Consider the following 11,839-nt stretch of genomic DNA (forward strand, 5'->3'; position numbering starts at 1 on the left):
GAGAATGGAAAACCTACAACGACGAATAAAATTTAATCACAAGTTAATCAGAGGATGAAGACTTCTCCGATCAACACACTAAGGCAAGAACATGAAACCAAAGTAAGATTCACCCCTTTCCCTCATTTTAATGTAAAAAAAAAAATCAAAAAAAGATAATCTGAGAAAGATTTAACGATGATATAAAATATTTGTTTAGTTTCATTTTTTTTCTAAACGAAGTTATAGTCTGTTGACATAAATATTAAAAGATAAATCTGAAAGAAATGTCAAGATTTATACCTTTATCTTGTTATCTTATTTCACAATAGAAGATTGAGCTGAAAGAATTTTAAAAACATAATTAATACATCAATTTTTTAGCCAGATAGAATAATTGGATTGTTGTTTTTTTTTGTGTGTTTTTTTTCCTGTATTAAATATCTGCGAAACCTATGTATTCCTTTAAAAGACCACAATGTGATCAAACATGGATAATACAATCATGTCAAATGCCTGTATATGCTCTTATTCCGCAGAACAGTTTCATTTTCAATATACGATAAAGCAAATTAAGCATTTACATTCTGGAACGTACTCTTACTGTGCCTGTACACACGAAATAGTGTAACTTAGCATGAAAACACAGTCTGGCTCTTTAATGCATTTCTATGAACAGAAATTTGCTTAACACGTTCACACGGCTCCTTTTTTTCTTTAATCACATGCATTTCCAATAGCATAATCTTTGCGCTCCATATAAATGCTTGCTTAATATACCATTCTGGGTATATACATGTACGTGTGAGCTTGTAAAGATTTTTCTTTCCATTGTAAATGCAGTACTGTAATCATATTCATTATTACCAAATACGATGTGTATTATTGCTGAGAAAAAATGAAAGCTGTTATAAGATATGATGTACGACCTTTTTTTTCTTTGATGATAATACAAAAATATTGAAAGAGTTGCTTTCACAATTTGCAACAAATTTAATATAAACTGTGATTTTCTAGATTGTTATTATCAGGGATTAGTCCTTTATCCATCACATTCCCATTAAGAAAATAATAATCATGCTTATTATTCCACTCTTCCTGATCGGTGAAAACATACAGTCATGATTTGAGTTTCGATATTAACAATTTTTGGACGCACAAATTCTTTTTCACAGAAAGTGTCTTTCTTTTCGTCAACCTGTTTCACAAGAAACCTTTGTGTGTAATTGAAATGTACGCATCAGCTATTGAGTGATCTCAATTCAGTTTGGCCAAGATAACACCCTTTTGCTGGAAATGCTTGTTTACATTAATACAGCTTTTCTTAAACTACATGATCACTCAAAAGCGCTGCTTTTTACATCTTGTTTAGAATCGCTCTGTATACTCGGCAATTCAAGGTGTACATGTCTTGTGATCATTTTTACTTTTTTAATTTTGTTTTTCAAAAGAAATATAAAACAGATGTTACTTCGAGTAGAATACTGAATACAGTAGCGTACTGTCAAAGAGGAAAGATAAGCTGTATTTATGTATACACACATTGTGACTTTGAATATTCCTAAAAATTATGTAAACTTTTCGATTATTTTTTTTTACTTGTAAATTTGCAGGTTTACAGGCTTATATGAAATATCACTCCTATAATCAATGATACACGATTGACATGTTGAGAAGCTGAGATTCTTTTATATTCTTTTCAGAAAAAAAAAATGAATAAATTTCTCTTGATATCGAATGCAGAAAAAAAAAAGATTATGGTATTGCTTTTCCATAAATGCTTATTTCTTCACTCTTCCTTCCAAAAATATACTAAAACATATCTAAAATATTAAAACTTCTTGTATATTTTCTCAAAAGAAAGGGATCTCACTTTGTATCATTGTTTATAACTATCCAACTTAAATCCTGTCGAGTTCACACGATTTTTATTTTCATTGCAATTAAAATCACCTCCTCAAACAGTTCAATGCAATGAATATAGTGGAATGCCTAAGCAAATAATCATCGCTTTACAATTCAAACAGTTCAATGTCTTGCAGAGAACTGATTTTTTTTTTCTTTCATTGCGAGTAAAATCACCTTCCCAAACAGTTCAATGCACTGAATATATATAGTGGAATGCCTATGCAAATGGTCATCGCTTATTCGATTCAAACAATTTAAAGTCTTGCACTGAACTGATTTTGTATACAATGTCATTATTTATTTGGTTTTGTCTGTATTCTGTCTTTCGTACACTCTTGTCTAACTTGCAAGTAATTTAAATTACATGTAAATGAGTGTGAATAGAACAGGTTGCATTGCAAGCAAATATCTACATTATTCCAAGTGTACTATTGTATTTTAACAACACCTTGCCCCTTTTCGGATTTAATTGTGGCATCTCAATTAGTCTTTTTGCCTTGTTTGATTGTTTGAAACAAAAAATTCCAGGATAAATGAGGATCCCATATAATCACGTTTCCGACACATTACATATTGTCTACTGTGTATACCATGCACTATAAATGCATTCTTTTGTATCTATCATCATTCCAGAGCAAACATTTAGAGTGTTTCAATTGTGGTCTGACATAAATACCTTTTTGTAGTTATATTGCATTCATTGATCAATTAGAATTGAATAGAATTGAATCGGTTGTACAGTATACGTATATAGGTGTGTCGGAATCCCATGTAAATGAGGATCTTTTTGCTCTTTCAACGACTTAAAAAAAAAATCACTATTTGTATAACAATTGAGACGTTGCTATGTATATATTTGATCTCGTACTTTTTTTTAATCACAGCAATACCTGTATTGCCCTAATATACATTCTCAATCATTCATGGCTTGCTGACACAGAAGTAAATGCTTTTCTATCTATCTATGTGCATTCCAATGCCATTCACAGTGTGATGGCAATTTCCTATATTTTTTCTATCTCTGAGAGGCAAGAAACTTTCTATTCAAATTGAAGACGCCTCTTTATTCATTAACAATCACATTTTGCTCTTGATTATTGTATTTGTTGGAGCTAATGACTCTATAGATGGACTATTCCCCATTCACTGTATATACATATAGATATGCCTATGCAGAAGATAGACCTGCTGTAAGTGAAGAATAATGTAAAGCACATTAATCATTTAAGGCACTATGATGTAATGAAATCGTCTGGAAAGGAAAAATCTTTATTACCAGCTGTTGATTGTATTAAACGTTTTAAAAAGTCATTTCAATTTCATATTATCTTTAAAACTTATTTTTACCAAATATTGGACAATTATATAAAGATATATCAATATCTTCAAAGATCCACCTTATAACTTGTTTTAATGACAATGATGTAAGCACCAGCCCGAGTCTGTCAGATCGTCACACATAAGTGAACATGTATAACACTTTCTTCAATGCTTCTGGCATACACCCTTACTTGCACTCATGCACCACGCACCTCGGATACTTCTTCAACGATTGCAAACAGAATCTTATCTATTCTCTTTCAATAGAGCAGACGTACTAAACGGGGAAACCTTTTCACCCCAGTGCAAATATTATACAGCCAGTGAATTAAATAAGGCTTTTCATAAATTAGCTCAAAGTGATATTCCCGACTACTTTAGTTTAATGCATTTAAATATAAGAAGCTTACAAAAAAATTTTGATACTTTCTGCGAATTTTTATCCACATTAAACACATTTCCATTTTCTATTATTGGTCTCACGGAGACATGGTTGCATCCAATGTCTCCTCCAATTTACAACATTGATAATTACAATTTCCTCCATATAGATAGAAAAGTTGGTAAGGGAGGAGGTGTCGCTCTCTATGTACATAAAGATCTTAATTACAAAGTAAGACATGATATTGAACTTCAAAATGTGGAATCCTTATTCATTGAAATTTCTAACGCTAAAAATAAGAATAAAATAATCGGTGTAATCTATAGACCCCCAACCAATAATGCTGACATATTTTTAAATGAATTGGAATCTAGTCTTGAATCAGTTTCTCGAGAAAACAAAAAAATCTATATCATGGGCGACTTTAACATTGATTTGTCATTTCCCTATACTACAATAGGTCAACATTTTACTAATTTATTATCATCATTTGGATTACAACATCTCGTTAATAAACCAACTAGAATTTCTAACATATCAAATACAATACTTGATAATATTTTTTCTAATGCACTTGATAAAAGTGATAATGGAATAATATACTATGATATTTCAGACCATCTGCCTATTTTTGCAATGTATCCAAATGACAAACGCCCTCACCAACCCAGGGACAAAGAAAACATAACCAGACGGAATGAAACCCAACGTAATATAGAATCCCTTAAGGTAGATTTGGCTGAAGAAGATTGGCATGATATTTACCTAGAACAAAATGCAAATGACTCTTATGTAATATTCTTAAACAAACTTCTTTATTATTATGATAAAAACGTGCCATTACTAAGAGTTAAATCGAGTAAAAAGAAGAACAAACAACCGTGGGTCACACAAGGTATAATTAAATCCATATTCACTCGGAATAGACTTTATAAAATATCCATTAAATCGCCTACAATTCAAAACATAAATAAATACAAAAAATTCCGCAACAAATTAACTTCAGTTATTCGCCGAGCTCGCAAATCTTACTTTTCTGATGAAATTGAAAATAACAAAGATAATAAAAATTCATTATGGAATTCTGTAAATGAGATTTTAGGTAAGAAAAAAGAAAACTATGATAACATCAATTTCGTAGAAAATGGTCAACACTTGCGAAACCCAAATGATGTTGCTAATGCCTTTAATAACTTCTTCAATAATATCGGTCCAAATTTAGCTTCAAAAATAGTATCTAATGATAATGATTTTTCTGAATACTTAAACGACTTTCCGGAACATTCTTTATTTTTTAATCCGACTAACACTCATGAGATCTTAGAAATTGTTAGGTCTTTGAAACCAACTAAATCTTTAGGGCATGATGGAATAAGTGTCTGTTTATTAAAACAAATAATTCACTTTATAGCTTCACCGCTCATGCATATTTTTAACCTCTCTCTGTATCATGGCATTGTTCCCGATTCACTTAAGATTGCAAAAATAATACCAATATATAAGAAAGATGACCCATGTCTCACTTCCAACTACCGACCAATATCTTTATTACCGAGTATCTCTAAAATTCTTGAAAAAGTAGTTTACCAACGATTGTATTCCTTTTTGAACAATAACAATATATTATTTCCAAATCAATATGGTTTCAGAGAGAATCACTCAACCAATTATGCAATTTTACAATTATTCGACAAAATATCTGATTCTCTCTCTAAAAAAGAACACAATGTTGGGGTTTTTATGGACTTATCAAAAGCATTTGATACTATGGATCACCGCATTTTACTTTCTAAATTAAAGAGATATGGAATCAGGGGGGTTGTTTTCACTTGGTTCAAAGATTACTTAAGTAATCGACGCCATTATGTTTCTTTCAAATCAAACACATCCAATATTTGTACTATGAAATGTGGAGTACCACAAGGATCGATTTTAGGTCCCTTGCTATTTTTGATTTATATGAATGATATTGTAAATGCATCTCGAGAATTAACATATGTTTTATTTGCAGACGATACAAATGTCTTCTATTCCCACAAAGACTTAAGTATACTCGTCCCGACACTTAATTTAGAATTAAAGAAATTATCAAAATGGTTTAAAGCTAATAAACTCTCCCTAAATATAAGCAAAACAAATTTTATGTATTTTAAACACATTCAAACTAAACATATGTTCCTTAATATATACATAGATGACATCCCTATCATTGAAAAACAAGAAACCAAATTTTTAGGTGTATGGATTGACTCAAATTTAACCTGGAACAGTCACATTCACAATATTTGCATGATGGCATCCAGAGGAATAGGAATTCTGTTTAGATTAAAATATTATCTCTCCCAAAAATCATTATTTATGCTTTATAATTCGTTCGTTTTATCTCACTTATCTTACTGCAACTTAGTATGGGGGTATGGTAGTAAGGTAAAAATAGAAAGGATTTTCCGTCTCCAAAAGAAAGCACTCTGCATATGTACTCATTCACATTTCATTGCACATACTGATCCAATATTTCACAACTTAAAAACATTGAAAATTGAAGATATTAACATTTATCAAACGGCCATATTTATGTTTAAATTTTCATCCAATACAATCCCGATTCCATTTCGCAATTTTTTTGTTTACAACAAAGACATTCACAATTATCCAACACGGCATTCAACAGATCTCCACTTAACCAACCCAAGAATATTACTCGCTCATAAGACGATACGCCACCGTGGCCCAGACATTTGGAATGCATTGCCACATGATATAAAACAATGTACATCTCTCTATTCGTTTAAAGCTTCGTTGAAAAAATTTCTTATTTCTAAGTATACCTAATTTAATTCACCTGCACTCACCCACATGCACACACTTGCACTTCTTTTTACCAATTTTTTTTTATATACCAATATGTATATATATATATATATATATATATATATATATATATATAATCTTATATTTCGTGACGATCAGTTTATCAAATATAATTTATGATGGTTTTCATGTAGCCCCCTCTCCTGGCTGCTATTGCTTCAAGCACCTCTGTGCTTATAATAGCTGGCCCCTGTATTTTACCGAACTATATCACATGCTTAGGTATGATTTAATTATCAGTCTTGTTTGTATTATTTACATTGTATCTTTTAAATTGTCACATTTAATTTGTATTCATTCAATTATGTGAACATGTTAATCTATCATTGATTTCTGAATAAAATGCAGAAACTCCTGCAAAAAAAAAAAAAAAAAAAAAGATTACACTGTTCATAAATTATGGATTATTTTGTATATTGCAAACAATGTACATATTTTGACAATGTATTGTGAACGCAGAAATAAAAGTCAAACAAACAATAACTTTGTTATTCCTATATAGTCTAATTTAATCGAATTTTCAATGTTTTTTAACTCACTCCAAATTGATAGCAACCATAAATGCAAGGGGAGTGAAAATTCACTCACTTTTTTAGAAAGAGAGAGAGAGAGTCACTATGCTCACTATGCAGATCCGATCTGATAATGGACTCAAATGGGAATTTCATCGATACAAGTTAATAGACAAAAAATAGAAAATATTGATGAGGGTTTGGGAAACTCCTTCGAAAATTAAGGAAGTAATTAGAATTTGAAAGATATCAATGAAATATCATATTCTGAAGAAGAAAAATGAAAATGATTTTTCTTGCACCTTCAGTATATCAAGTTATCAACAGAAAAATTATTTCATCCCGTTCCTGAAAGATTTATTTAGTGATCATTAACCATTCAAATATTGAAAGTTGTTAAATTTCGTATTAATATCGGAGGTCTGGGAGAGCTACTTATATGACGTCGTAAATCAAACAAGTGGAATGCCTCTGGCCGTCTCACCTGCATCACGCGGTACAATGCAGTGCTGACTTTGAATACTACTCTAACTCGCACAAGATGTTCTGTGATACATGGTTACTCTTATGTCCACTTTTTATGAACTATATAGACCAATAAACTTACAGAGATATGATGGTTATTCAAAAAAAACCCCAACATGGCCAAAGTTCATTAACCTTACATGACCTTTGACCTTGATCATGTGACCTGAAACTCGAACAGGATGTTCAGTGATACTTGATTACTTTTATGTACAAGTTTCATGAATCAGATCCATAAACTTTCAAAGTTATGATGGTAATTCAACAGATACACCCAATTCGGCCAAAGTTCATTGACCTTTGACCTTGGTCATGTGACCTGAAACGCGCACAGGATGTTCAGTGATACTTGATTACTCTAATGTCCAAGTTTAATGAGCTAGACCAATAAACTTTCAAAATTATGATGGTAATTCAACAGATACCCCCGATTCGGCCAAAGTTCATTGACCCTAAATGACCTTTGACCTTAATCATGAGACCTGAAACTTGCACAAAACTTTCAGTGATGCTTGATTACTATTATGTCCAAGTTTCATGAATCAGATCCATAAACTTTCAAAGTTATGATGGGAATTCAACAGATATCCCTAATTCGGCCAAAGTTCATTGACCCTAAATGACCTTTGACCTTGGTCATGTGACATGAAACTCTAATAGGATGTTCAGTAATACTTGATTAACCTTATGGCCAAGTTTTATTAACTAGGTCCATATACTTTCTAAGTTATGACGTCATTTCAAAAACTTAACCTCAGGTTAAGATTTGATGTTGACGCCGCCGCCGCCGTCGGAAAAGCGGCGCCTATAGTCTCACTTTGCTTCGCAGGTGAGACAAAAACTTACAACTTACTTCTAACATAAATGTAACTATGATGGATTGTTCTCAATCCGTCACCAATAGTTTTTTTTTTTTTTTAAATAAACAGTTTTCAGGGTTAACTTCCCCTTCGACAACACGCTTACATACCCGTGACTGTTCAAAGTGCAATACGAGGTTTCAAATTTTATGCATTATCATGATGATGTTCATATACCAGCATAAATTCACTATTCGGACATAATCACAAATGGAATTTTTGCTCAAATAAGAATATTTTCTCTGAACACCCTTCCCCGTCGTTTATTGTTTTGCTTTGTGATTAATGCATTGTGTTTCGTATTTATATGTACCATTGCTTTATTAGTAAAACCGCAGTTATTAAAGGGGAATCAAACCTTTGGAACAAGTGGGCTTGTGTGAAAAGAGAAAATCAAAGAATAAGATCAAAGAAAGTGAGAAAAAAATCGGACAGTAATTGGAAAGTTAATAAAGCATTTGAATATTGCGATCCCCAATGCTATGTCATCCCATTGTATGATATACATAAATACAAAACACAAAGGGGGATTTCAAGTACGGTGTTAAAACCACCCAAAGGCCAATCAGTAAATCACAAAGCAATGCGTCTGATATCACAGTGTGAACAATTTCCCTGTAATAGAATTTAAAATACCCCCAATTGTTGTTGTTGTTTATTTTTTGTTCTTTCTTATGATGATACAACTCTTTACCCATAATGTATATATACATATTTTTAAATCTGTATTACTTGCCTTCCTATATGAGAGAATACATTATAACAGATGTGATAGAAGAGGCAGTTTTAGTGAAATATGCTGTAAAAAAAAATGGGATAATTATTGTTCACGTGTGACATTACACATCCGCCTATAAAAAGCGTGTGCCATTTTCTTGCTTATTCACTGGCAAAAAAATGTCTATTTATTGAAATTCCTGAGTAAAATAATGTACCTCAGTTAACACAAGTTTAATGATAGATGGAATCATTTCCCGTGAATTACTGTGTAACTTAATAGTTTTTTTTTCTTTTTGCACTTACAGAATTATTTGGAGTGTCAAAATGATATGCTTGCCCCATCCCCCCATATTTTCGTTGGTGGGGCGATCGCCCCCCCCCCCCGATCGACGCCTCTGGGATCTACATTATAATAATGATCTAAACTTCAAATGCTCATAACTTTCTTATTATTCATTCAGTTTTTCTCGCTTTCGTAAGCTAAGTAGGACGTCATCGGCAAAGGAAAGTCTATTGTGACGTCAAACCATAGTGATTATGATATATTAATATTGATTAGTCATCATCCATGCACCTATTTTATAAGTATGTCCTACAAAATGCGTATTTCGCCGAATAGTAAATCAAACCATATAAATATATTATATTAGTAAATAACGTGCGTGCAAAATGATAATGTTGTTCGTGGAAAAGGGCATGCAAGCTAACCAAATGGTTAATGAAACAGTCCTTGATTTTCATTTAAAAAAACCTCCGCCAATAACAATTCAATATGTAGAAATGCGTACTTTGTAAACAACACGTGTGACATGGACATGGTTATATCATGGAAATAACAAAGATAATTATTTGGTGTTTATTTTTAGAAACTTCCGGGATTTTATTATATACATATTTTGATAAATATATTCCACCTCTCTACTTTTTTATTCTAGTTATTCTTATTATTGGTTTGTTTTGAACTATCTTTAAATTTGAAGTTAACTCTTTCTTTCATGTCTAGTGTTTATTAAATTACCCGGTAAAGCTGCTACTGTTGATACACAAGCTCAATTTATATAACCGCTCCTTGAATAGTAACTGATGAACTAGTTCGAAAGCTGCTGTCATCTGCAGTTTTCTCCAGTCACCTAAGACTATTCATCAGCCGCGAAGGAGAGTTTCTCCAACCGTTGACCGGCACTATCGTACCTAAGGGGGGGGGGGGCAGACTGCCCCCCTGACGAGTCATAACTGATCCAGGAGACGTCCCCCCCCCCTTGAGAAGCAGAATTAATCATTTAATGTAAAAATGCAACGAAAACAGACGTGTGCCCCCTCTTTGGTTGGAACTTGAAGACCTTTTTTTTTTGCTTGTCAATTTTTTTTCGCGGACGAAATATCCTCCAAAAAATCCTGAGTACGCCGCTGTTGACTACTCAGTCACTAGTGGAGAGATCAGTGATTACAAGACTGTCATGCTTTGGGACCTAGCGGTGCCCGCTAGAGGGCGTATGAGAGATAAGATTGCTCGACAAGATTCATCTCCCTGGCTCAATGCAAAACAGTATTTTTACCTTCATATTACGTTTCATTTGACGAAGTATAGCTGCCTGCTTCGTTTCGTGTTTTTTTTATTGGCAGTAAATATAATTCAAAACTGATTCTTGATCAAAGGTGCATGGTATACGTTTCATACAGACGAGGAATTTCACAATGGAAAAGGGAGCTAAAGAGCGCAATAAACATGATTGAATTAAAAGATGCCCTTTTAGAACTTGAATTGAATTTATTACCAAATATTACTGTCAGGTACAATTATAAGGAATAGTACATCACATATAAAAAACATAAAACATTTGGTAATTTGAGCTAACATAATAGCAAGATGCTAATCGAGGTTAGCCCCAAATAATGTCATTATCATAGTTTAAACAATAAATTTAACTAAATCTCAATATTGTACAACAAATTCAATACTAATTCTACTTATTACTGTTGCAGAAAGTTTAGATCATTTTCAGTGAACGTATTTACACTATTTACAAGAAGAAAAAAATCTTAATTATTCACAAAATCTTTACATAGAATTATTTGTTTTCAGGCAGTATTTTACCATATCAAATTAATTATAATCTTCCAGTAGCATTAATTTTAACGATTTGCTAAATGTCTTACGACTGGGGGTGTTTCTAATATTACTTGGCAGGAGATTCCATAAAGTAGGACCAGAAAATGAAATTGATTGTTCTCCCAAATTGGTATTATTTTTCTCAAGATTAACATTTCGCTTTTCTCTATTTCTTGTATTGTAAGGATGATCTATAAATGAAAAATAATCAATAAATCTACGTGGCAACCGATTATTATTTAAATCGTGCATAAATACTCCTATCAAATATTGGTAGTGTTTGAAAATATCGAGAATATTTAGATCATAAAATATAGGAGCAGAGTGGTAAGTATGATGGTTGAACGTCATTATTCTAGCTATTCGTTTTTGTAGTAATAATATAGGGTTCAGGGTTGTTTTGCACGTCCCACCCCATACTTCCAGACCATACGTTATATGTGGTAAAATAAATGAGTTGTATAACATAACAAGATTCTCTTTGTTACATAATTCCTCAATCTATAAAGTATTCCAATTTTTGCTTAGCACATTGCAAACAATGTCAACCTGTTTCTTCCATGTAAGGTTTTTGTCGATACATATACCAAGAAATAATGTTGATTCAACACACTCTAATAAAGTTCCTTTCAGTGACAATTGTCCTGATATC

The sequence above is a fragment of the Lytechinus variegatus genome, chromosome 16 (genome assembly GCF_018143015.1).
Source record: "Lytechinus variegatus isolate NC3 chromosome 16, Lvar_3.0, whole genome shotgun sequence".
In the NCBI taxonomy this organism is placed as follows: domain Eukaryota; kingdom Metazoa; phylum Echinodermata; class Echinoidea; order Temnopleuroida; family Toxopneustidae; genus Lytechinus; species Lytechinus variegatus.